General features: G+C 41.5%; 1 protein-coding gene across 3 annotated transcripts in view; it reads left to right on the top strand.

The window, feature by feature from the left end:
- Window positions 1–1,185: 1,185 nt before the first annotated feature.
- Window positions 1,186–24,678, top strand: part of KCNJ15 (potassium voltage-gated channel subfamily J member 15) — a 52,748-nt gene continuing 29,255 nt past the window's right edge. For 2 of the 3 annotated variants that reach the window (XM_029215435.1, XM_029215434.1), the window contains exon 1: window positions 1,370–1,593. The gene's annotated coding sequence lies outside the window, so the exon portion shown is untranslated. Of the gene's footprint in view, window positions 1,226–1,369; window positions 1,594–24,678 lie in introns of those variants that run through there. The other variant, XM_029215433.1, reaches the window with a different exon arrangement.

The raw sequence follows: 24,678 nt of genomic DNA, 5'->3' as shown, positions 1-24,678 counted from the left end.
TCTTCTCTCAGGGGCCACTGCACTCTTTCCAGCAGAAGAGGAAAACATTGCTTCATGGGAAGGAAAAGGACAAAAGGATGGGGACAGGTGCATGTTCCCACTGGGGAATCAGGGGCAGGGGATGATTTATACCTGGGCTTGGGATCAAGGGAGGAAGTAGGAGAAAATGGGGAGGTCTCAGACCTTCCCCCGCCCTGCCAAAGCAGAATAACTCCTCAGGCTTTCCTGCCTTCAATTAGTTCAAGGCCCCAGAACAGATGCAGCTGAACCCAGGGTCAAGGAGAGGAGATGCACAGGCGTGTGGAACCCAAAACTCAGGAAAGCAGACATATCATTTTCTTCCAACAAATCAACTCACTCCCTGTTCCCTCCAATGTGAAGCAGCTGCAGCACCCTGGCCCTGCCCAGGTGTCTGTGTAAGAGACTGTGTGAGTGTGTCATCATCTCCATGGTGACAGAGGGTCTTTGCTTCCCACCAAGGTATTGCCTCTGGACCAGTGCAGGGGATCTCATTAGGGAAAGTGCCTGTGGGCATCTTCTCCCTTAGGGTTTACCAGGGTCTACTCTGGCCACAGGACAGCTGGTGACAGGCAAGGGCTGTGGACTGGCGTCCCTTGGCATGATGGCTGCAAGAAACTGCTTGGTGTAGGAAGGACACACAAATGCATTCCAGAATTCGGACCATTTCTCATAAAAGTGCTAGACTCTGTGGACCAACGCTGGGATGATTCCAACATGGAATCTCATTCCCAATTTCCATGCTGTGGAATAACTCGATTTTACCCATATCTTTCCACCTTTTTATGTTTTTTGATCAGGGAAAACAAAGGCTATAGAAACAAATCAATACAGCCAGAAGGAGATTGAATTAAAAACATAGAGTGTCCATCTGCCATGTTTGCTTATACGTATATTTGATATATGCATTATCTATATGGGTTCATCCCGATTTTCCCAGGAGGAAGGATTTTTGTTAATATTCACCTGGAGTGGGGAGAGGGAAGAGGAGGAGAGAACAGGAGGTGAAGGAGAGCTTGTTAAAAAGCATAATCTGGTTATTTATTTATAGTTTATTTCCGCAAAGGGATCTTTATAAAGGCTGTGATAAGAGTGGCCAAAGTTTCTTAAAGATTAACTGGCATTCTTTAAAAGGGCATTAGTTTTTTTTTTTTTATGCAGGTGTTTGGAGAACTCAGGACTGGGTGTCCATCAGAATATTTTGCCGGTCTGTAGATTCCCTTAAGACACACTGCTGACATCGTGGTCTCCTTTCTCAGATTCCTCTCTCTCTCTCTCTCACTTTCTCTCCTTCCCTCCCTCCCTCCCTCCCTCCCCCCCTCCTTTCCCGTTCCTCCCTCCCTCCGCCCAATCTCTCCCAATCTCTTTCTTTCTCTCTTCAGTTCCTTCAGGTAAATTCTACTCCGACTTGTACCAACTTGTTTTTGACTGACAGTGCACAGCGAGAGCGTTTTCTCCATTCTGAGAGAACCTGAAGACCTAGGCTTCCCAAGGCGACCTGCGTGGAGGACTCATCTCCTCGCCTTTTCATAACCTCGCATCTAACCAGGCGCCTGCATTCACCAGTCCTCGCAGGTAAGAGGCACAGGCTTACGTCAATTCTGGAACATGCTGCTCGCTGGAGGGATTTCTGAAAAACTTTCCTTCCAAAGGTAATGAAAATGTTGCGATTCTTTTGAAACTGACTTAAATCCTTCAAGACTTCCAGGCTTATCTGGGGGAATTTACAAGTGCTGTTTGCCTGTGGAAAACGGGTTTTTACTTAATGATGGGGCAAGAAAAAAAAAAAGGCTTTATTCATGCCTGTAAAACAATAACCAGATGTTGTCTTGTTTGCTGTGGGTGTAAGTGATCTAGATGGAGGGAGAAGAATTACTCTGTTTGCAAGTGTTTTTTTCTCCTAGTGTCTGTGAGAGCAAGTTTGTTATTGATTTTTAGTGATTACATGGGTTTTTTGCATCGTTCTTCAGCAGTTACTTTCCTTAGTCGGCGGAGAAATCAGTTTAGCTTGGCGTAAGGCGAAACCTCGCCGGAAAATTTTAAAATCTGTTACCTATCCTTATAAGAAAAAAGTAATGTAAGTTTTCTGTGGTAGGTATAAGGAATGTAAACAATTCTGACTTTGGAAACATTAGGAACCTGGTTCACAACCCATGGCTAATGCGTTTTATAACCTGTGTATAATTTCATGGGGGTTTAGACGGTTCTCAGCTAATCAATGTTATACTGGGTGAAATTTCCACATTGTTCCTGTGAAGCTAGTTTTTTTATCTTCTCTGCACTTCCGCATTGAGTTGCCTGAAGGAAATAAGAATGTGCTGTTCAACAGAAATCTCTTGACCTCATGATTTCTTTAAGTCACAGGTTAGGAAACTTACAACAAATGCGATGTTCAACTTGGCAAAATGAAAGACCAAAATTAGTCCTACTCAATTAAAATCTTTAGATTTATTTCTTCTCATCAGAAAATATCTTAATCTTTTTGTTTGTTTGTTTATCTAAAGGAAGGATTTTGAAAAAAATATTACAAGTGATTCTTGAAGTTCTTTTTTTGAAACCTCAAAATCACACTCACACACACACAACGGCTAATCCTAGATCCTATTCCATTCTGTCCTCTCTCATAAATGTTAAAATAAATATGTAATGATCTACGATAGCCTTAGGTGATAAATTCTTTCAATTTAAAATTGTCCTAAAAATCAAAAGAGAAGAGTCAAATACAACTATCATGCATTTTTAAATGCCATCATTTTATGACAACCAAGTGCTTACCTTACACACGTGTGCCCTCAGCACTGTTTTCCCCAGGTGTTTTTTTTTTTTTTTTTTTTTTTAGCAGTTTTCTTCCTTCCCTAGTGATAAATACAGTAAATGGCCAGGCAGGGAGCAACCCAGAGGTCATATGACTGGTCTTTGCAAACGTCTGGAGAGTAGAAGAGTTTCACCAAATCACCAGTCATATCTCAGAAACACTAATCAAATAACGGGGCTGACAGGTCCTCACTGAATTAAGTAAATGTCTAAGTAGTTTGGGGGTTTTCTAGAAATAGACTTAGCTAAATTTGGCGATTTGGTTGCTTAAGGAAAACACAGTTTTAAAAACTCCTCCCACACTCTCATCACTCCTTCCTCTCATCAACCGTTGTGGTCATTTTACGGAATATGCTATTTCCCCAATTTCCTCTCCTGACACTTAGAACCAGTGCAGACAGCCCCGTGTTTGGGGGAAAAGAGACAGAGTGAGACCCCAGGCTTCCCATGCCCGCGGTCCCGAAGAGCTGAGAGAAGCAGGTCTGCTGGATCCTTCTACTCTCGCTCTGCCCTTGTGTGAAGGAAATCTTAAAAGGGCTGAACTTTCTGGTTTGGGGGTGTGTGTGTGTGTAATTATGTACCTGAATGACAACGTGCTTTGTACAAGAAGAGCCACCAATGTGTGGCTTTAGGCATCAAAGACAAACATTTTCGGACTTAATCACAAATGTCAAGCATTTGAAATCTCCTTTCCTGCCACACCCCCTCTCATCTGTCAGAGACGCGGGGCAGCCCACTGACTTCCTTCCTGACTCTGCTTCAGAGTCCAGAGATGTTTGCGGAGAGTATTTGCCTGGCGGACGCATCAGAATCTTAGGACCAGCACAGGAGTCTGCAGAATGAACCGTAAGCATGCTAGAGCTGCTGATGACAAGCTCCTGGGAAGGCTTGTTTAAGGCATATAAAGCTCCCTACTCATGCCTTTCAGCCTTTACTCTGTAAGGAATTCAGCTACCGTCTTCTCCCCTGCAACCATTCAAGCACTTCACGCCAGAGTAAATCAGGTATCTCCAATTGTGCCGTTTCAATTCTTCTTTTAAGTAAAAAGAATTCTGCTCCAAAAATAGTCAGAAAGCTATGGCCAGAGTTAATGTTAGCTTTCATGCTCGCAAAGAAGAGTGTGTTGCTTATTAAAGGGTATGTGAAAGATGCATATCAGACAGGGGTGATTCTTTATTCTCCTGTCTCCTGCCCTTCACCTTCATCTTGTAGACGCACCTTGGGAGTGGGGCTTGGGTGCAACTGGTGTGGCCTGGCTGGGTACGGGGAGAACAGAGGAGCAAAGCGATCCAAGGTGGATGTGGGGGGGGCGTGCTCTGTGCCCCTCAAGGATGCAGTGCCATGGAAGGGGGCGGATCTGACCCCAAACACCTGGCTCTTTGCTGCCGCTCAGGTGGCCTCCTGTTGCCAGTTTTACAGACAGAGAAAGCACTCTGTGGCCAGAAAGAGCAGCTCCAGAAGTGCCAAACCTTCCCACAGCTAAAGGAACTAAGGGCAGCCCACTTCCCCACCTTGAAATGGAAAATTGAGAGAAGAGAAAATAACTCAAAATCTGAAAGTGAAGGTTCTGGGAAAGAAGTTTTATTTGCTAAGCATTACTTTGTTAAGATAAAAGGGGGAAAAAATGAGCATATAGACGTTCCTGGTAGAAGACAAAGCAAGAAAGACAAATCTGAAAATCTGCCCTCCCTGCAAAATGCTCCTTGGGCTAATGCAGACAGCAATGTGGGCACCTCTGCTCACAATGCAGCTGAGTCCACGTAGAAATTCCCACTGTATTCCCAGGGCTTTTTAACTAAAAACATTTCTGCTTTTCCCATAAACAAAGGTCAGAGCTTGTGAGGGGTCTGTATACCTGCCTTCCCTTCATTTGGTACCGTGACTTATCTGGTGAAAGGATTCATAAGCCAATAGTCACTGCAACCCAATTGGACTTTAGAAATTCACACCTGGCCTAATTCCAGAATAGTCTGTGGTCCCACACCTAAAATTCTATAACACAGAATTCCAGATATTTCAGTCATATCTGAAGATGAACTAGGGTTGCCTGACCAGGCTCACAGAATCAGAAGATACACGAGAAGGACAAAACACACTTGTCCGTAGGAACACACCTGTCCATAGGAAACAGTGAAGTAGAAGAGCATGCCTGTGTCGCCTGGGGGCTGAGGACCCAGAGGAGCCGTTGAAAGGAATTAGCAATAGAATAAGCACAGTTTTGTTTTGTTCTTCCTCATGACCCCACAGCTCAGATTCAGAGCAATCTAGAAGTGTATTGATCCACATTAAACAAAGCAAGCAGTTCCTTCCATGGTTGGCTGATCTGTAGCCACATGGCAGCATTGGCTACTTAGGCTCCCATTCAGGGTTCCGAGTTCAGGGAAGTGACATCCGTGGCCTGACTGTGACCCTGGGATTACAAATCACTCTAGCCCTCAGTCACTGTCAGGGCCATCGGAATGAATACAAAAGAGGTGGCTCAGAGGAGGAGCTCTGCAGAAAAGGATCCAGTTCTCAGGGCCCAGGTTTGGGTTTGGGTTTCAATCCACATCCTGTTTCAGCCGAAGTTGCCCTGCTGTGGGGCTGATAAATATGAACTTCTTGTGAGTTTTCTCTAGTGCCGGGACCAGAGGCTGATCAAGATTTTATGGAGCTTGGAGATTATACAATTTTGAGAGCCCTCTTTAAGGAAAAGGAATGCAAAATTATGACTGTAAAATTAGGTACAAAGCTTTGGAGAAGGTTGGTACAAGGGAGGAGCCCTGAAGCTTGCATTCCATTAGCTTCATGACAAATCCACTCTGTGTCCTACGTAATAAAGGCCCAATACTTGTTTCCTGCAGGAATGGTTGAATTAATTTATGTAAATTTTAGCTGCTGGTTGCCCTCTAAGTAACTCTGAAAACTGATAAGTGAAAATATCAAATAATTGTGCTTATATACATCTAATGATTGGTGATATATGGAAGACTGATGTGGGTGATACCTAGAACATTTCTCATTTCACTGGCACAATGCTGTACTGTGGTCAAAAACGTTAGGTTATAACTACCCAGTGGTAAGATGCTAATGGTAAGATGCTATCAAAACTCCTACAGCTGAGTATGTGGGAATTGAAATTCATGGTGCACTTTTTCCATTTGAAAAGTCCTCAAGTTAAAAACAGAAGAACTTTGCGCTAGTCGTGGGCCTAGAACCTAGAAAGATATTAAAGGCATAAAGAACACACTTCTCTTTTAATAGGCTTGAGGCCTTGCCCAGCGAAATATCTATGTGTCTGGCAAGGGACAGCCTCTTCTATTTCTATGAGTGTGGTTTCCAGCTCCAATCGCAGTTATCAGTATCATTTCTCAGTATGAATGCTGGCTAAATTCATGCCTGCCAGGCCGAATAATGCTCTCACTCAGTGAATTTTACGTCTTCAAATATTGCAGATTGGTATCTTCCTCATCCTAGTCTCCTGCCAAAGAGTGCAAGGTTGGCTCCCCGAATGAATCTGGCTTTCTTACTTCCTGAGTTACCCCTTTGTCTAGCCCTAACTTCCAAGAACACATTTGAGAAGCCTATCATTTGCTTTGAAACATCATGAAATTTGACATCATCTCTACTTTTCCTACAAATCCTATCCCCACATACCTGCTACAAGTTAAAAATATATACATATGAGCCCAGGAGCACCTGGCTCCTTTATTAAGAATTCTCTAAATACTGAGGAATGAGAACCTGCCCTGTCCTCGTCCTATTTTCAAAAGTCCATGGAAAGAATTTATGTATAAACCGATAGTGAGCTACATCACATGCAGACATAGATATGCAACTAACAAAGGCAGCGAGCGTGGGTGTGTATTTAGCCATAACGTTAATAATGACACTAACTGTGTAGGTATAGAGGAAATTATTCCAACGCCAACAGTGTCACAGTACAATGCTGCTTTATTTTCAACATCTCATCTTGTTTAGTAAATTTCAAATCTGTAATTTACACTTAAGGTCCATAGTAAAGATTAAGTGTACAAAAAATTGCCCTCTAAACAGTGTTGCCATGGTGACAATGATCTTAGCATCACCCTTTAACAAAGGAGGTGGGTATCATATTCATGTGGCTCAGTTATCGTCCACACGGATGTCATGATAATCTGATCAAGGAACACTCAGGGTTCCACCTCTTAGCACCACAACCCACCTGATCCCTATTGGCATGGGGAGGTGAGGGGACTGAGGGGTCCACTCCAGTGCCTTCATGACTCAATCTCTTGGGAACTGGGGGAAGACCCCTTGGAAGCTGGCCGTCTACTTCTTGTCTTAGGGGTCTAGGGGCAGGAGCAATCCCCTAGCCAGAAGGCTGAAGGAAGCATCCCAAAACACAATCAAGTTTGACGGTAAAGCAGCATCTCTCCTGGGAAGTTCTGCTGGCCAGCAAGTGGTCCTGAGAAGAGTTCTGTGTAATTCTTGGCCTACAGGAGATAAGAAGGTCTATACTCTGATAGGTTTGGGAAATCTGTCATAGTCTAGAACTCCCTCTTAGAATGTGCCAGTTATCATTACCGTATTAAAAAGTCTAAGAAATCCAGCAGCAAAGACATCCTTTAACTTTGAATCCCAAGTTGTTTAAACCATGTTGGACTACAAAACTGTCTGCCGCCTCCTTCCGCCTCCTTGTAACTATTATTCACTCTTCTGACTAATACTTCACACAACCCCATGGAGGACACTTTTGCAGGTTCTGATTGGAAAGTTTTCACATACTCCCAGAAAAGAACATGTTACAAGTTTCATACTCCACTTGGCTGTGAGTTGTACTTTTGGGACCTGTAGGTGACTGGCCAGCCTTTGCGATTACAAAGTGGCCACCCAGTCAGCTGCAAATAATTTATTTCCTTTTTGTCTCTTTGTTTCTTTATGTACATCTTATTCCCAAAAGGATTCAGGTGAATTTACAAAGACACATCCACATACCCTCACACAAATACAGTACTAATTAAAAGTAAATGGAAAAGAAAAATAAGAGTAAGCCTCAAAGAAGTAATTTGATGAAATCATTTACTTATATGAGTTTTAACCTATTTTTAAAAACCACAAATTAATGTACCCTGACCCACAGCAGTGGAATCTTGTTTGTGACTTTAGAATTCAATGTATATTTTAAAATATGCTTCATATTTGACCCTGGAAATCAATTAGGCAGTCCTTGAATCTAGTTTTATGTGCACCATATTTTATAATTCTTTTAAAAGACAATGTTAATTCTGCCTCTCGAGATCTTTTTCTTTTTTTCGTTTTCTCACTATTTCTATAATTTAATTGTCTGTAAGTGAGGTTATAAACTTTCTCCATCAGGATGTAGCTGGTTCATCCCACTTGGTCCTACTTTGCAATCACCTGTCTACTTGTGTCTCTCCCCTACTGGGTTGTAAGCTCAATGTCAATGGAGATTTTACCTGATTCTTCCTCTGTGCTCCCAGAGCTTGGCCCAAATAATTCCTTAGGCAATGCTTGTTGAATCAACATGCATTGACACCGAGGCAAAATTTCTGCTGTAATTACATCTTCAGTTGAACCGTGACCTACATCCGTCCCATCCTGTAAACATAGAGCACAGGACTTTATATGTGAAGTGTTTTGAAAATACATGTATCTGAAAACTCCTGACTAGTGCATTTTCTCCCTTGATGACCATTACAAAGTGATAGACTGGCTGTTAGAATCACTTAAAGGGGGCTATTAAGGAGGGAGACATATTTGTGAGTGAGAAGAAACAGGCCACCAAGTTACAATGTAGTAGTTGTGTGAGCCCCACGGAGGGAAAATAGGAAACATGCAGAGTATTTTGGAAAGAAGAAAATGGAAATAAAACAGAAAAAGTAAATGCAGAGCCAGCAGGGTTTGGTGTGGCCTGAAAGTTTGATCCTGGAGAAGAAAATAAAGGAAAGAAAGGAATGAAAGAATTTACTGCAGTCTTGGGGAGGAAAGGGTGATTTGATCCATGGTGTGACCCATCCAGGAGACAAGGGAATTCACATCATTTCAGTCTCCCTCAAATGCTATGCTTAGATACAGTCTGTGTTAGCATACCTGCGGCAGTGAGGGTATTTGGCTCGCAATGTGTTTTAAATTTTAAGATGAAGAGAATTTTCTAAGATTTGCCCATTTTAAAGATGAAATATTATAGGACTAAAACTTATAAGAGCCACTTTTCTGTGATTACAATCAAATGCATTTCATTCCGACTAGGAGTAGTGGATGCCAGTACATGGTGTTTCAGAGTCTGAGGCTGCATGAGGGTTGTATAGTTAAACATACATTTTACAATTATGGATTTTAACTTGTCTAGTCCAACATCCTGGGAATGGTCTCTTAACTAGCCTTTTTTGCATAGCACTCTGTTTCGTATTCAATATCCGAAGAAACGGTTTGTGACTTCCTAGCGCTATATTGGTCAAAATGTATATTTAATGAGTTTCTTAATCAACTCAGGAATGTGGCTGGTTAGGCTCTGACACTCAGTTCTCTCTACCTGGTACACATGTGCCGGCAGCTTGCTCTGCAGGAGGCTGGAAGGCTGTGTCTCAGAAGATACAGGAGGAGAAGACTTAGTCTTTAATCTCAAGGAACTTCCATCCCACTGCGGGAGGAGGTGTGGATGGGGATGCAGGTGGAAAAATAGTAAGAAATACTCAAAACACATGAAGGGCTGCGCTGCCCAGCAGAATATGATGAGCATTACATGAGACCTTGACAAAAGCCTGAGGAGAGTCAAAGAGGGAAAGATCAGATCTGTTTGGGACAGTTGGGAAGGGTCTTGGAGAGAACCTTGGAGAATGAATACGACTTCAGAAATCAGCATATGGGGAGGAGAAGCCATCAAGGGTCAGGAGAAAGGCAGGCACAAAGGTACACCTGAAGGGAAGGGCAGGGAGGCTTGCAGTGGGCAGAGGGTTGAGTCTGCTGCAGAGAAGGAGTCTGGGAGTCATGACAAGAATCTAGATGACACTGATGATGGTGGACACTGCTGAGTGCTCACCAAAGGCCAGATCATTCCAGCTGTGTCTTAATCCTCACAACCACTGCCTATCTGGGAGGCTTTCTTATTAGCATTGTTTTAGAGATGAGAAAAGCAGAGAGTAGAGGTTCAGTAACTTGCTTACCGTCACAGGTTTTAGACGGTGTGATCCTGGGCTTTGAAGTGAGGACATCGGTCTCTAGAGGCCACACCCTGAAGTTTTGCTCCCTGGGAGATGAGCCTTAAGGGTAAGCTCATTGGGAAGGGCTGTTTGGGGTTTGATAAGCAATGAGGAGTCACTGAAGGTTTTGCTTGAGCTGCACTTTTGAATATCAGCCCAGTAGTGAAGACCATGTGACTTGTCAGAAGGGTATTTCGAGAGGCTGGGCAAAGGGACTGGGAAGTTGGAGCAGAGCAGGGGCAGAAGAGAGGGAAAGAGAGACACACACACACGAGATACACTAAGAAGGTGTATCTGGGCTCGCACTAATTAGGCAGGAGTGAGGGAGTGTCAAGACACACAGGTGGGAGAATGAGGTCACCATTGATTGGAACCAAAAATCAGGAGAAGTAGTTGGATGCAGGGAGAACAATGTGAGTTGTGTTTTGGACGAGTCGGTTCTGAGCAGTTCTCTATGGGAGGTGAACCAGGGGACATTGGAAACGCAGATTGAATCTAAGAGGAGGCACAGGTAAAGAAATGGGGCCAGGACCGGTCAAGGGAGTAAGGTAGAGGATGCTGAGAGAGAATAAAGAGAAATAAAAGAGGATGACTAAAAGACCCTGGGGGATATAACTGGGGGCGCGAGAAGGAAGAGGGAAAGTCCACCAAGCAGAAAGAGAATGGATAATCAGGGAAGCAGATGGATGACCAAAGAGTCTTCTGACCCAGTAGCAAAAGGCAGAAGGAACTTTCTGAAGACACTGCTACTAATACCTGCCCTGACTCACACATCAGAGAACTTGAGAAGCATGTTTGGGAACTGAAGAAGAGAAGCAGCAGAGAGTCTAAAGGTGCCAGCAAGAAAAGATGTTGCAGGAGGGCTTGGTAGCCCCATCCCAATTTACTCTCCAGAAAAAAAGTCAGAGGAATTGAGAGATTATTGTTTGGCTGGCCAATCAGAGTCTCAGAGGCCGGAAGGATGGCTACTTCTAATCGTGTTAGTGACATAAGTCTTTTCCTCTATTCCCTGTTCTAAGTATGGTTAATCTGCTCCCTTTCCTCTTTAAAGTCAGGCAAGTTATTCCATAAATTAACATCTATCATGACTTTAATAGTCTGTGCTTAGCTCAGAGGGTGGTTACATGTATTCCCAAAGGAAGATTCCAGCAACTCAGGCCCCTGGGAACTGGGTGAATACCTGGTCTCTGCAAGTTATGTGCTTTAGTTTCCTGAGACACTCTGGATAAACTACAAGCCCATTCTTTTTTTTTTTTTTTAATAAATATATTTATTTATTTTTGGCTTTGTTGGGTCTTCGTTGCTGCACGCGGGCTTTCTCTAGTTGCAGCGAGCGGGGGCTACTCTTCATTACAGTGTGCAGGCTTCTCATTGCGGTGGCTTCTCTTGTTGCGGAGCACGGACTCTACATGAGCTGCAGTAACTGTGGCACACAGGCTCAGTAGTTATGGCTCATGGGCTCTAGAGCGCAGGCTCAGTAGTTATGGCGCACGGGCTTAGTTGCTCCGCAGTATGTGGGATCTTCCCGGACCAGGGCTCGAACCCGTGTCCCCTGCATTGGCAGGTGGATTCTTAACCACTGCACCACCAGGGAAGTCCACAAGCCCATTCTTGAATGTGTTTCCAATCAAAAGGGAAAGATGATGCAGCGTCCAAATTTGCTAGTTACTGACATGATTAAAGCAAGACTTTTCAAGTTTATTCTTTTATAAGATCGGAGACCTTTTGAATACAAACAGGATCTGACAGATAGTCTTAACGATGGAAAGAGAGAGCAGGCTGGGCCAGTTCCTTCAGAATGATTCGTTGTTGGCTTTGAATCTACAGTTTCAAGTTTGTTTTGCTGGGACTATCTTCTACTTTTTCGGTGTTGTAATGGGATTAAGCAAAACTTCAGCAAAACCTAAAATGCTATATTATAGTAGTTTTGAAAAATATGTAGGTGGATTTTTAAAAAAATCACAGTCTTAATTTCTTAGCAAAAGTCAAATGGGTAGTCTTTTGGAAACTTCTGTATAAGAGAATATGAATATTTGATGAGTTCTTTTTTTCAATTTATTATTGAAGTATAGTTGATAACTACAATGAACAGCAAAAGGATAAACATGAAGATGTAAAAGAGGACATAAAAATCATAACATTTGGGGGAGGGGAGTAAGAAAATGTAGATTTTTTTTTTTTTCAGAATGTGTTTGGTAAGAGTTACTGAAGCCCTAGAGGAAAAAAGTTGGGAGAGGAATGAGAAAAGCCTCAAGGTAGATAACGGTGGAAACTTGACAAACAGAGGGCTGTCTGTGAAGAGGGGCAGGTTGGTCTCAGGAAAAGACTTTGGACTTGGGAGCTGACATTCCTGGATGTGAATTTCAGGTGTGCGGGCTCCCATGGGTGAGATGCAACCGACCATCAGAGCCTCAGTGTGTACTGTAGGGTGTATGGGAAGCAATCAACAGATGTTGGTTCTTTCTCTCCCCACTCCTGGTAGCCACCCTCCCCCACTGATTCCTCACCATCACCCCCACTCCCAAGGGCAAAGCAAGGCTTTTCTTTAAGGCAGCTGGTGAAAAAATAAAGTTAAACTTGGGAGTGGAATCCCTGGATTGGAGTCTTCACTTCTGTGCTGTGTGATCCTCCGAAAGTTATCTAACTTCTTAGATTCTCATCTGTAAACTTGAAGAAATTCCTACCCGCAAGAATAAAACAGGAGCGTTCGATGAGCAGATTTTTGTAAAAGTGTGGGGAAGTCACTCCTGTTTCTATGAATCAGTAGGGAACAAATATTCTCAATATGACCCAAAGCAACCCTCCTTTCTTCCCTGAGGACCTAATTCCCTTTTTATACAATTCTGCTTTTTAGAAATTACTTTATAAAGAAACTCACAATTCCAGAGTCTAGGTTACCACCCTTACAAAATCTGCAAGCAGCTTTTTAAATATTTTTAATTTTTTAAAGGGATTATACCCCTGTAGCTACTCAACCTTTGATGAAGGAGAGTTTAGTTTTGGCAGGACTAGCTTACTGGGTTTCCCTCTAGAAAAGACTGTAGTTCTCGATGCAAATTGAATCAAATTACCCTTGTAATATTTTTTTGGTCCTTCATTCTTTTCTGTTAAAAATACATAGAAGCATTAAAAGGTAACTTTCTCCTAGGTCTTATAAGGAGAGAAGAGTGACAGAGAGAAAAACTATGAACTTGGCATACCATTGAACCATGCTCTGGAATTTGGGCGGGTCTAGGAAAAAGTACTTCAGTGGAAAGCATATATGGGTGTGGGAGAATTCCCTGTAAACTATAAATTGACTACATACTGCACAGGCTGGTGTGGAAAGAAACCACAAGTCTCCCAAATTCAGAGAAGAGGAGACAGAATCAATTTGGCATCAAGAGAACACCAGGTGCCCTTGGGAGCTGGGGATGTTTGCAATTAGTAGCAGCCTTAACTAGTTCCATGGAACCCAGTAGTCGTAAGCATCTACTGTGGTGTCCTGCAGTTACCCGTTCCAGGACCTGCTTATCATCAAGGTTCTCCAGCACCTGACCTCAGTTACCCATGCTCTGTCCCTACCCACTCAGGCCCCCTGTTCTGTTGCTTCTGGTTTCATCCCATCTTGTTACCTTTGCCTGCAAGGTCTCTTCCCTAATAATATAAATATTCAAAGTGTATATATGTATTATTTTTCAATACCTTTTTTAGAGCAGTTTTAGGTTTACAACAAAACTGAGAGGAAGGTACAGAGGTTTCTCATACACCGTCTGCCACCACACATGCACAGACTCCCCCATTATCAACATCACTCACCAGATGGTAGAGTTTTCTTACCAAGAGTGAACTACACTGACATCAAAAGTCCATAGTTTACCATATGGACTCACTCTTGGTGTCGAACATTCTATGGGTTTGGACAAATATGTAATGACATGTATCCATTATTACAATTCCATACAGAGTAGTTTCACTGCCCAAAAACCCTCAGTGTTTCCCTATTCATCCTTCCCTTCCTTCTTAATCCCTGGCCACCACTGATCTTTATCTGCCACCACAGTTTTGCCTTTTCCAGAATGGCATGTAGCTGGAATCATGCAGTAAGTAGCCTTTTCAGATTGGCTTCTTTCACCTAGTAATATACACTGAAGTTTTCTTAATGTCTTTTCATGATTTGGTAGCTCATTCTCCCTGTATATTTATGAGAAGACCAAGACAACACTTGACTCCTTGTTCTTTATAGTAACAGGGTAAAAAGATTTATAAGCAAGTTAATGTTTAAGGGAGTGTGTAACTATTTCATCACCTGGGTCACATGTACTTCCATACATGCCACATGTCTTATAAAGAATTTTAAATGTAGCAGATAGGTCTCTAGCACAATTTCTTGAAGAGCCAAAGATAGTTCCTAGTGACAGCATCACTCTCGTCCCATGGAGCCCAGTCTCCCGAGGTACCAGAAATCACCAAAATCAGCAGGAGTCTTAGCTGCAGGAACTTCCATCTTCCTAAATCTTCTCAGTGACAAAACTGGAAGGGGTGTCTTCCAAGACAGATGTTCTTATAAAACTGCCATACCTGATTAAATAAGATGAAATTTGGAGTCTGGGATCTCTGTGCTTTTTCTTGAAATTTCACTTCATAGAAAGTTAAAACTTAAAGGGGTTTCGGAGAAGTGAGTGTGACCCTCTCTCCCATTACAGATGAGGACACTGAAGCCCAGGGGGTCATATGACTTGCCTGGGGTTTTGCAGCACATAGAGAAGCTGGTTCTTCTGACGGTGCTTGAGACCCCTCACCAGGGCTCCTCTTATCCCAAGAGGAACCCAAGAGGAAAAGATGAACCCCAACTCAGGGGGATGCCAAATAACTGAACCGTCTTATAGTTTGGAAACAGATGAGAGGAGTGAATGGAAAGAAATAGAAAATCAGTTAGACATTTGCATGTTTTAAAAAGATAGAGGATTCCTGGGACTTCCCTGGCAGTCCAGTGTCTAAGACTCTGTGCTACCACTGCAGGGGCCAAGGGTTCAATCCCTGATCCGGGAACTAGGATCCTGCATGCCATGCAGTGTGGCCAAAAAAAGAAAAAGAAAAAAGAAAAATAGAAGACTCCTACTTTTCCTAAACCATTGACATTTGTCAATAGTTCCTTCTCTGAACTCTCATTCCTAAGGTCGGTCCTATAAGGAAAATCTCTGGGAACTGGGCTGAGTGGCATGTTAGTATTTTTCTTATCAGAATGTGGTGAGCCCATGTCCTATGCTGCTTACACTGTAGAATCACCCAGGCCCTGGCTGCCGGACCTGGTCATTGTTACGATGTGCAGATTGTCCACATCCTGTCCTGAGGTCATTATGGGAACAGATTGTGCAGGGAAGAAATGTCGGTAGAAATGAATGAAGAGGTCATCGCAAACGAAGGTGCACGAGATCCAGCCAACGTCATGGGAAGTTTCTAGTGGGTTCCCATTTGTTTGTGATAATTATCCACCACAAGGGGCTGCTTAATTACCTGACATTTTAAAAACAAACCACAAAACCCGTGACTTAGTGCCACAATCAGACCCACAAGGGAAAGTGTGAAGCCCCAGGTTGGCATTGAGAGCTGCTAAAATGTGAGGCTTCCCCAGATAATTTCCCAGGGTCCCAGTGCCCTTTGGATAGAATTCAGGAGAGAGAAAGACCTTCCAGTTTCCCTTAGCACCTCTGAAGAATAAGAAAACTCTGTGCTACCTCCCAGGCCTCTGTGGTAATTCTGCTTGGCAGTTTTTTTTGTCAAATAGCTTTAAGAAAAATCTGGAGCTATATCAGATATAATTATCTTATGATGCAAGGGGACAGTCTTTCATGCATAAAAACCAAGTCTTGTGCTAGAAAGCACTCGTGGCCCAAGGGCTCTATCCTTGGAGGTGTGTGAGGGCTGCTGGGGTAGGGACAGAGGCCCCTGCTCGATGCCCAGTTTCCACCTCCGGGTGGAGGGCACATCTGGTCCACTCTCTCGGCTGTCAAGTGAGCACAGAGCCTATAGGTGCGGGTTGCAAACCAGTCTCCCAGCACCTCGAGCCTCCTCCCTGCAGAGCCAGCCTCCTTCATCACTTCCCCAGATGGCTGGGATCTTCACCTGAGCTGGGCCCCAGCACCTGGACTCCAGGTAAGACCCCCAGAGTGCTTCCTGCTAATTACCCTGGGTGGTAGAGAAGGAAGGGGAAAATAAAACACCCAGACCTCAGAGGACCAGGGAATTTCCGGAAGGTCCAACCAAAGTGATTCATCTTGACCTCAGGCATGATTTTCTTCTCTACTCTCCACTCTTTTCAATTTCAACTCATGTATATCTTACTGATTTGAAGAAAACTCCAGTGCTTAAAAACAACTAAGCACTACTCAATGACATTGTAAATAAAATAGAATATTCACTTGGTCAGAAAAACAAGCAATTAAGACTTGTGCCTTATACTGTAAGACTGAAACCCGAATTTATTTGCATAAACAAAGGCCTCAGTATAAAAACTAAAATGCAGTTAGTTAGGCCAAAACCTCCTTTCAATAGTAATATATTGAACATGCTTCTGTAAGTAGCAATTAGCTATTAATCCAGATGAAATTTACAAGCAAATAACTTGCAGAGTTAGTGCTGAGTTTTGACCCTTAAAGACCTTTATTTCAATGACAAGATGTATAAAAATGCAGCTTTTTGGAAGAGCATGTATACTTAGGTTCATTCCTTTCAAGATCATGTATATTATTATTCACAAGTCACAATGCATATGGAAAGTGATACGAGTTTTCAAGTATTAAATGATGGCAGCTCGCTAGCACCCCGGTGACCATATTTTATCTTAGGTTTTCAGAATCTACCCAAGGCCTGGTTAACTCTTATTCACAAATTTTGAGAGAGATACAAAAAAGGACTTACATATAGCACAAGGAACTATATTTATTATCCTGTGATAAACCATAATGGAAAAGAATATGAAACAGAATGTATATATGTGTATATATATATATATATATATATATATATATATATATAACCGAATCACTTTGCTGTACAGCAGAAATTAACACAATTGTAAATCAACTATACGTCAATAAAATAAAAAATTTTTAAAAAGGTCCTGCAGATATTACTCTAAATTATTCTTAGCTCTGTGAGAGAAGTCACGTTTGCATAACTGTATCTAATATCCCTACCTACTCTTATCCTAATATTTGAAAAGCTCCTTCCCTTCCCCCACCCCCTGAAACCCTTTGACCAATATGTCTCCCTTTTCTCCCATTATTCACAAAGCAATTTCCCAGGCCTGCACATATTAGAACCCATTCATCTCTAATCATTTTCTAGTCTGTCCTATCAATGTCATATCAATGACCTACCAATTACTCTGCTCAGTTACCCACAACACTTGAGATTTCTCCCACCAGTATTAAGTTGTACATTTTCACAGGGCAATTTATTTTAAAATCAAGACGATCCATAAAACTAAGGATTTTGCATGCACAGATTCCTGTTTGTTCTGCAGCTGCATTTCTGAACGCTAATAGTTAAACATTAGATGTAGAGGTTAAGGAAGCAAATTAACTCAGAATTTCATGTGTGCCCTCAGGTTCAGCACTGACCATGCTGGGAGAGAACTTTGAGGTCATTTTGTCCAACCCTCTCATTTTACAGATGAGGAAAACAGGACTAATTGATAGCTAGTTATACCAAATTACAGCTCTCCTGAAACAAGATAGCAGAGTTAGTAGGCTTCTTAAGGTGCTCAATTACTACCTGGATTCCATGAGCTGACGAGGCTGCTGTGACCTTGAGCATTTCCATTCTGTGGTTTTCAAATATTTACATTTCTAATGTGGTATCTGTCATCCCGAGTCCCGGGTACCTTTTACCATGGGCAGTCTTGCCAATACCTAACTCAGAACAGCCCACCTCTTCCCTCCTCAACAAGTGGTTGAACTTCTTTCTTCAACTCTTATCACTTCGCCTGTGTGCTTCTCAAGAGCCAGCACAGGTTTGTTCGACATTTTTCAGCCTTGTTCCTCTTACACCAAAGGACCAAGACATCAGTCCCCAGACTAAGGACAGAGTTCCTCAAGTTTCATCCTCAGCTGCTCAAAAATTTTTTATAACTTATCTTCTTTCCTCTGCCCCACAACTGGAGCAGAAGCTTCATGGAACAAGCATCTTGCCTGTACTCTTGAATCTCAGTGTCTACAAGAGTCTGGAAAATAGTAGGTGCTTGACATGTACATGTGTGATGAATGTAACCCTTGCTCTCTTAGGGAATCATTTGTCTCCCTCCAGTCTAAGACTTTGCCCCTGGGAGCATCAGTGTCCCTTTGTTCACCCTCAAATCTCTGACCTCTGGATCATGTCCTCACTCTCAAAATCATGCCTCCTTAGTTGTCCACTCTGATGAGTCTACAGAGCCGTGCCTTCTGCTGGCTGCTCCACCTCAGGCTGCTTTGCTAGAAAGTTCTCTCTCTTCAGTATAGGCAGTCCCCAAGATTCTGCCCTCGGCTGCCTTCTTCTCTCGGTATGTTTTTCTTTTTTTGCAAATCTCATTGACTCATAGGTGATCAACTTCTACTTCTTGGGCAGTGATCCCCAAATCTCCATTTCCAGCCCCCAATTTATTTCCTAGAGATGGACTCCTACCATCAGAGCCAGAGCCAACCTCATCTTGTTATGGTCAATACCCTCTGCTTTTCAGGCAAGGCGTCCTCTTCATCCAGGCACCAAAGCCCAGAGTCATTTCAGCTCTTGCTCTCCACCCTCCACTTCACATCTAAGAGGTGTGTGAGGATTACCTGTTGGTGAAGGTAGGTGTTGATGCCCTTAAGTTCGTGTGTTGCTTAATGGATATAGCAGCCTCCTAAATAATCTCTTTACAGCTGTTCCCTCCTTCTCAATCTATCTGCCAGATGAGCCTGGCTTCTTTTGGCCTGTTGAAAGACCAAACTTTCCAGTTTGATCTCCATGGCCTTTTATTTTATTTTAATTTTAAACCTCTTTATTGGAGTGTAATTGCTTTACAATGGTGTGTTAGTTTCTGATTTATAACAAAGTGAACCAGCTATCCATAAACATATATCCCCCTATCTCCTCCTTCTTGCGTCTCCCTCCCACCTACCCTATCCCACCCCTCTAGGTGGACAAAAAACAATGAGCTGATCTCCCTGTGCTATGTGGCTGTTTCTCACTAGCTATCTATTTTACATTTGGTAGTGTATATGTGTCCATGCCACTCTCTCACTTTATCCCAGCTTAGCTTGCCCCTTCCCTGTGTCCTCAACTCCATTCTCTATGTCTGCATCTCTACGTCTGCATCCTGCCCCTAGGTTCTTCAGAACCATTTTATTTTTAGATTCCATATATATGTGTTAGAATGCGGTATTTGTTTTTCTCTTTCTGACTTACTTCACTCTGTATGACAGACTCTAGGTTCATCCACCTCACTACAAATAACTCAATTTTGTTTCTCTTTATGGCTAAGTAATATTCCATTGTATATATGTGCCACATCTTCTTTATCCATTCATCTGTTGATGGACACTTAGGTTGCTTCCATGTCCTGGCTATTGTAAATAGTGTTGCAATGAACATTGTGGTATGTGACTCTTTTTGAATTATGGTTTTCTCAGGGTATATACCCAGTAATGGGATTGCTGGGTCATATGGTAGTTCTATTTTTAGTTTTTTAAGGAACCTCTATACTGTTCTCCATAGTGGCTGTATCCACTTACATTCCCACCAACAGTGCAAGAGGGTTCCCTTTTCTCCACACCCTCTCCAGCATTTATTGTTTGTAGATTTTTTGATGATGGCCATTCTGACTGGTGTGAGATGATATCTCATTGTAGTTTTGATTTGCATTTCTCTAATGATTAGTGATGTTGAGCATCCTTTCATGTGTTTGTTGGCAATCTGTATATCTTCTTTAGAAAAATATCTATTTAGGTCTTCTGTCAATTTTTGGATTGGGTTGTTTGTTCTTTTGATATTGAGCTGCATGAGCTGCCTGTATATTTTGGAGATTAATCCTTTGTCAGTTGCTTCATTTGCAAATATTTTCTCCCATTCTGAGGGTTGTCTTTTCATCTTGTTTATGGTTTCCTTTGCTGTTCAAAAGTTTTAACTTTCATTAGGTCCCATTTGTTTATATTTGTTTTTATTTCCATTTCTCTAGGAGGTGGGTCAAAAAGGATCTTGCTGTGATTTATGTCATAGAGTGTTCTACCTATGTTTTCCTCTAAGAGTTTTATAGTGTCTGGCCTTACATTTAGATTTTTAACCAATTTTTAGTTTTTTTTTTTGTATGGTGTTAGGGAGTGTTCTAATTTCATTCTTCTACATGTAGCTGTCCATTTTTCCCAGCACCACTTATTGAAAAGCCTGTCTTTTCTCCATTGTATATTCTTGCCTCCTTTATCAAAGATAAGGTCATCATCTGTGTGGGTTTATCTCTGAGCTTTCTATCCTGCTCCACTGATGTATATTTCTATTTTTGTGCCAGTACCATACTGTCTTGATTACTGTAGCTTTGTAGTATAGTCTGAAATCAGGGCGCCTGATTCCTCCAGCTCCGTTTTTCTTTCTCAAGATTGCTTTGGGTATTCGGGGTCTTTTGTGTTTCCATACAAATTGGGAAAATTTTTGTTCTAGTTCTGTGAAAAATGCCATTGGTCGTTTGATAGGGATTGCATTGAATCTGTAGATTGGTTTGGGTAGTAGAGTCATTTTCACAATGTTGATCCTTCTAATCCAAGAACATGGTATATCTCTCCATCTATTTGTATCATCTTTAATTACTTTCATTGGTGTCTTATAGTTTTCTGCATACAGGACTTTTGTCTCCTTAGGTAGGTTTATTCCTAAGTATTTTATTCTTTTTGTTGCAATGGTAAATGGAGTGTTTCCTTTCTTTCTCTTTCAGATTTTTCATCATTAGCATATAGGAATGCAACAGATTTCTATGCATTAATTTTGTATCCTGCTGCTTTACCAAATTCATTGATTAGCTCTAGTAGTTTTCTGGTAGCATCTTTAGGATTCTCTGTGTATAATATCATGTCATCTGCAAACAGTAACAGTTTTACTTCTTTTCTGATTTGGATTCCTTTTATGTCTTTTTTGTCTCTGATTGGTGTGGCTAAAACTTCCAAAACTATGTTGCATAATAGTGGTGAGAGTGGGCAACCTTGTCTTATTCCTGATCTTAGTGGAAATGGTTTCAGTTTTTCACCATTGAAAATGATGTTGGCTGTGGGTCTGTCATATGTAGCCTTTATTATGTTGAGGTAAGTTCCCTCTATGCCTACTTTCTGTAGAGTTATATCATACATAGGTGTTGCATTTTGTCAAAAGATTTTTCTGCATCTATTGAGATTATCATATAGTTTTTATCTTTCAATTTGTTACTATGGTGTGTCACATTGATTGATTTGTGTATATTGAAGAATCCTTTCATTCCTGGGATAAACCCCACTTGATCATGGTACATGATCCTTTTGATGTGCTGTTGGATTCTGTTTGCTAGTATTTTGTTGAGGATATTTGCATGTATATTCATCAGTGATATTGGTCTGTAGTTTTCTTTTTTTGTGACATCTTTGTCTGGTTTTGGTATCAGGGTGATGGTGGCCTCATAGAATGAGTTTGGGAGTATTACTCCCCCTGCTATATTTTGGAAGAGTTTGAGAAGGATAGTTGTTAGCTCTTCTCTAAATGTTTGATAGAATTCACGTGTGGAGCCATCTGGTCCTGGGCTTTTGTTTGTTGGAAGACTTTTAATCACAGTTTCAATTTCAGTGCTTGTGATTGGTCTGTTTACATTTTCTATTTCTTCCTGGTTCAGTCTTGGGAGGTGTGCTTTTCTAAGAATTTGTCCAGGTCTTCCAAGTTGTCCATTTTATTGGCATATAGTTGCTTGTAGTAATCTCTCATGATCTTTTGTATTTCTGCAGTGTCAGCTGTTACTTCTCCTTTTTCATTTCTATTGACTTGAGTCTTCTCCTTTTTTTTCTTGAGGAGCCTGGCTAGTCGTTTATCAATTTTGGTTACCTTCTCAAAGACGCAGGTTTTAGTTTTATTGATCTTTGCTACTGTTTCCTTCATTTCTTTTTCATTTATTTCTGAACTGATCTTTATGATTTCTTTCCCTCTGCCAACTTTGGGGTTTTTTTTTTGTTGCTGTTCTTCTTCCTCTAATGGCTTTAGGTGTAAGCTTACATTGTTTATTTGAGATGTTTCTTGTTTCTTGAGGTAGGATTGTATTGCTATAAACTTCCCTCTTAGAATTGCTTTTGCTGCATCCCATAGGTTTTGGGTCGTCGTGTTTTCATTGTCATTTGTTTCTAGGTATTTTTTGATATCCTGTTTGATTTCTTCAGGGATCTCTTGGTTTTTTAGTAGTATATTGTTTAACCTCCATGTGTTTGTATTTTTCACAGATTATTTTCCTGTAATTGATATGTAGTCTCATAGCATTGTGGTTGGAAAGATACTTGATATGATTTCAATTTTCTTAAATTTACCAAGGCTTGATTTGTGACCCAAGATATGATCTATCCTGGAGAATGTTCCATGAGCACTTGAGAAGAAAGTGTATTCTGTTGTTTTTGGATGGAATGTCCTATAAATATCAATTAAGTCCATCTTGTTCAATGTATCATTTAAAGCTTGTGTTTCCTTATTTATTTTCATTTTGGATGATCTGTCCATGGGTGAAAGTGGGGTGTTAAAGTCCCCTACTATGATTGTGTTACTGTTGATTTCCCCTTTAATGGCTGTTAGCGTTTGCCTTATGTATTGAGGTGCTCCTATATTGGGTGCATAAATATTTTCAATTGTTATATATTCGTCTTGGATCAATCCCTTGAGCATTATGTGGTATCCTTCTCTGTTTCTTGTAATAGTCTTTATTTTAAAGTCTACTTTTTCTGATATGAGAATTGCTGCTCCAGCTTTCTTTTGATTTCCATTTGCATGGAATATCTTTTTCCATTCCCTCACTTTCAGTCTGTATGTGTCCCTAGGTCTGAAGTGGGTGTCTTATAGACAGGATCTATATGGGTCTTGTTTTTGTATCCATTCACCCAGTCTATGTCTTTTGGTTGGAGCATTTAATCCATTTACATTTAAGGTAATTATTGATATATATGTTCCTATTCCCATTTTCTTAATTGTTTTGGGTTTGTTATTGTAGGTTTTTTCCATCTCTTGTGTTTCCTGCCTAGAGAAGTTCCTTTAGCATTTATTGTAAAGTTGGTTTGGTGGTGCTGAATTCTCTTAGCTTTTGCTTGTCTGTAAAGGTTTTAATTTATCCATCAAATCCGAATGAGATCGTTGCTGGGTAGAGTAATCTTGGTTGTAGGTTTTTCCCTTTCATCACTTTAAATATGTCCTGCCACTCCCTTCTGGCTTGCAGAGTTTCTGCTGAAAGATCAGCTGTTAACCTTATGGGGATTCCCTTGTATGTTATTTGTTGCTTTTCCCTTGCTGCTTTTAATATTGTTTCTTTGTATTTAATTTTTGATAGTTTGATTAACATGTGTCTTGGCATGTTTCTCCTTGGATTTATCCTGTATGGGACTTTCTGTGCTTCCTGGACTTGATTGACTCTTTCCTTTCCCATATTAGGGAAGTTTTCAACTATAATCTCTTAAAATATATTTTCAGTTCCCTTTTTTTCCTCTTCTTCTTCTGGGACCCCTATAATTCGAATGTTGGTGCATATAATGTTGTCCCAGAGGTCTCTGAGACTGTCCTCAATTCTTTTCATTATTTTTTCTTTATTCTGCTCTGTAGTAGTTTTTTCCACTATTTTATCTTCCAGGTCACTTATCCGTTCTTCTGCCTCAGTTATTCTGCTATTGATTCCTTCTAGAGAATTTTTAAGTTCATTCATTTTGCTGTTCATCATTGTTTGTTTGCTCTTTAGTTCTTCTAGGTCCTTGTTAAACATTTCTTGTACTTTTTCCATTCTATTTGCAAGATTTTGGATCATCTTTACTATCATTACTCTGAATTCTTTTTCAGGTAGACTGCCTATTTCCTCTTCATTTGTTTGGTCTGGTGGGTTTTTACCTTGCTCCTTCATCTGCTGTGTATTTCTCTGTCTTCTCACTTTGCTTACCTTACTCTGTTTGGGGTCTCCTTTTCACAGGCTGCAATTTCGTAGTTCCCATTGTTTTTGGTGTTTCCCCCCATCGGTAAGGTTGGTTCAGTGGGTTCTGTAGGGTTCCTGATGGAGGGGACTAGTGCCTGTGTTCTGGTGGATGAGCCTGTATCTTGTCTTTCTGGTGAGCAGGACTGCATCCGGTGGTGTGTTTTGGGCTGTCTGTGACTTTATTATGATTTTAGGCAGCCTCTCTGCTAATGGGCGGGGTTGTGTTCCTGTCTTGCTAGTTGTTTGGCTTAGGGTGTCCAGCACTGTACCTTGCTGGTCATTGAGTGGAGCTCGGTCTTTACTCTGAGAGAGTTTTGCCATTTGATATTACATGGGGCTGGGAGGTCTCTGGTGGACCAATGCCCTGAACTCGGCTCTCCCACCTCAGAGGCTCAGGCCTGTCACCCAGCCAGAGCACCAAGACCCTGTCAGCCACATGGCTCAGAAGAGAAGGGAGGGAAAAAAAGAAAGAAAGAAAGAAAGAAAGAAAGAAAGAAAGAAAGAAAGAAA

The sequence above is a fragment of the Monodon monoceros genome, unplaced genomic scaffold, assembly GCF_005190385.1.
Source record: "Monodon monoceros isolate NGI ecotype Baffin Bay Population unplaced genomic scaffold, NGI_Narwhal_1 Super_Scaffold_11, whole genome shotgun sequence".
In the NCBI taxonomy this organism is placed as follows: domain Eukaryota; kingdom Metazoa; phylum Chordata; class Mammalia; order Artiodactyla; family Monodontidae; genus Monodon; species Monodon monoceros.
This window is presented reverse-complemented; position numbering and strand designations above follow the sequence as displayed.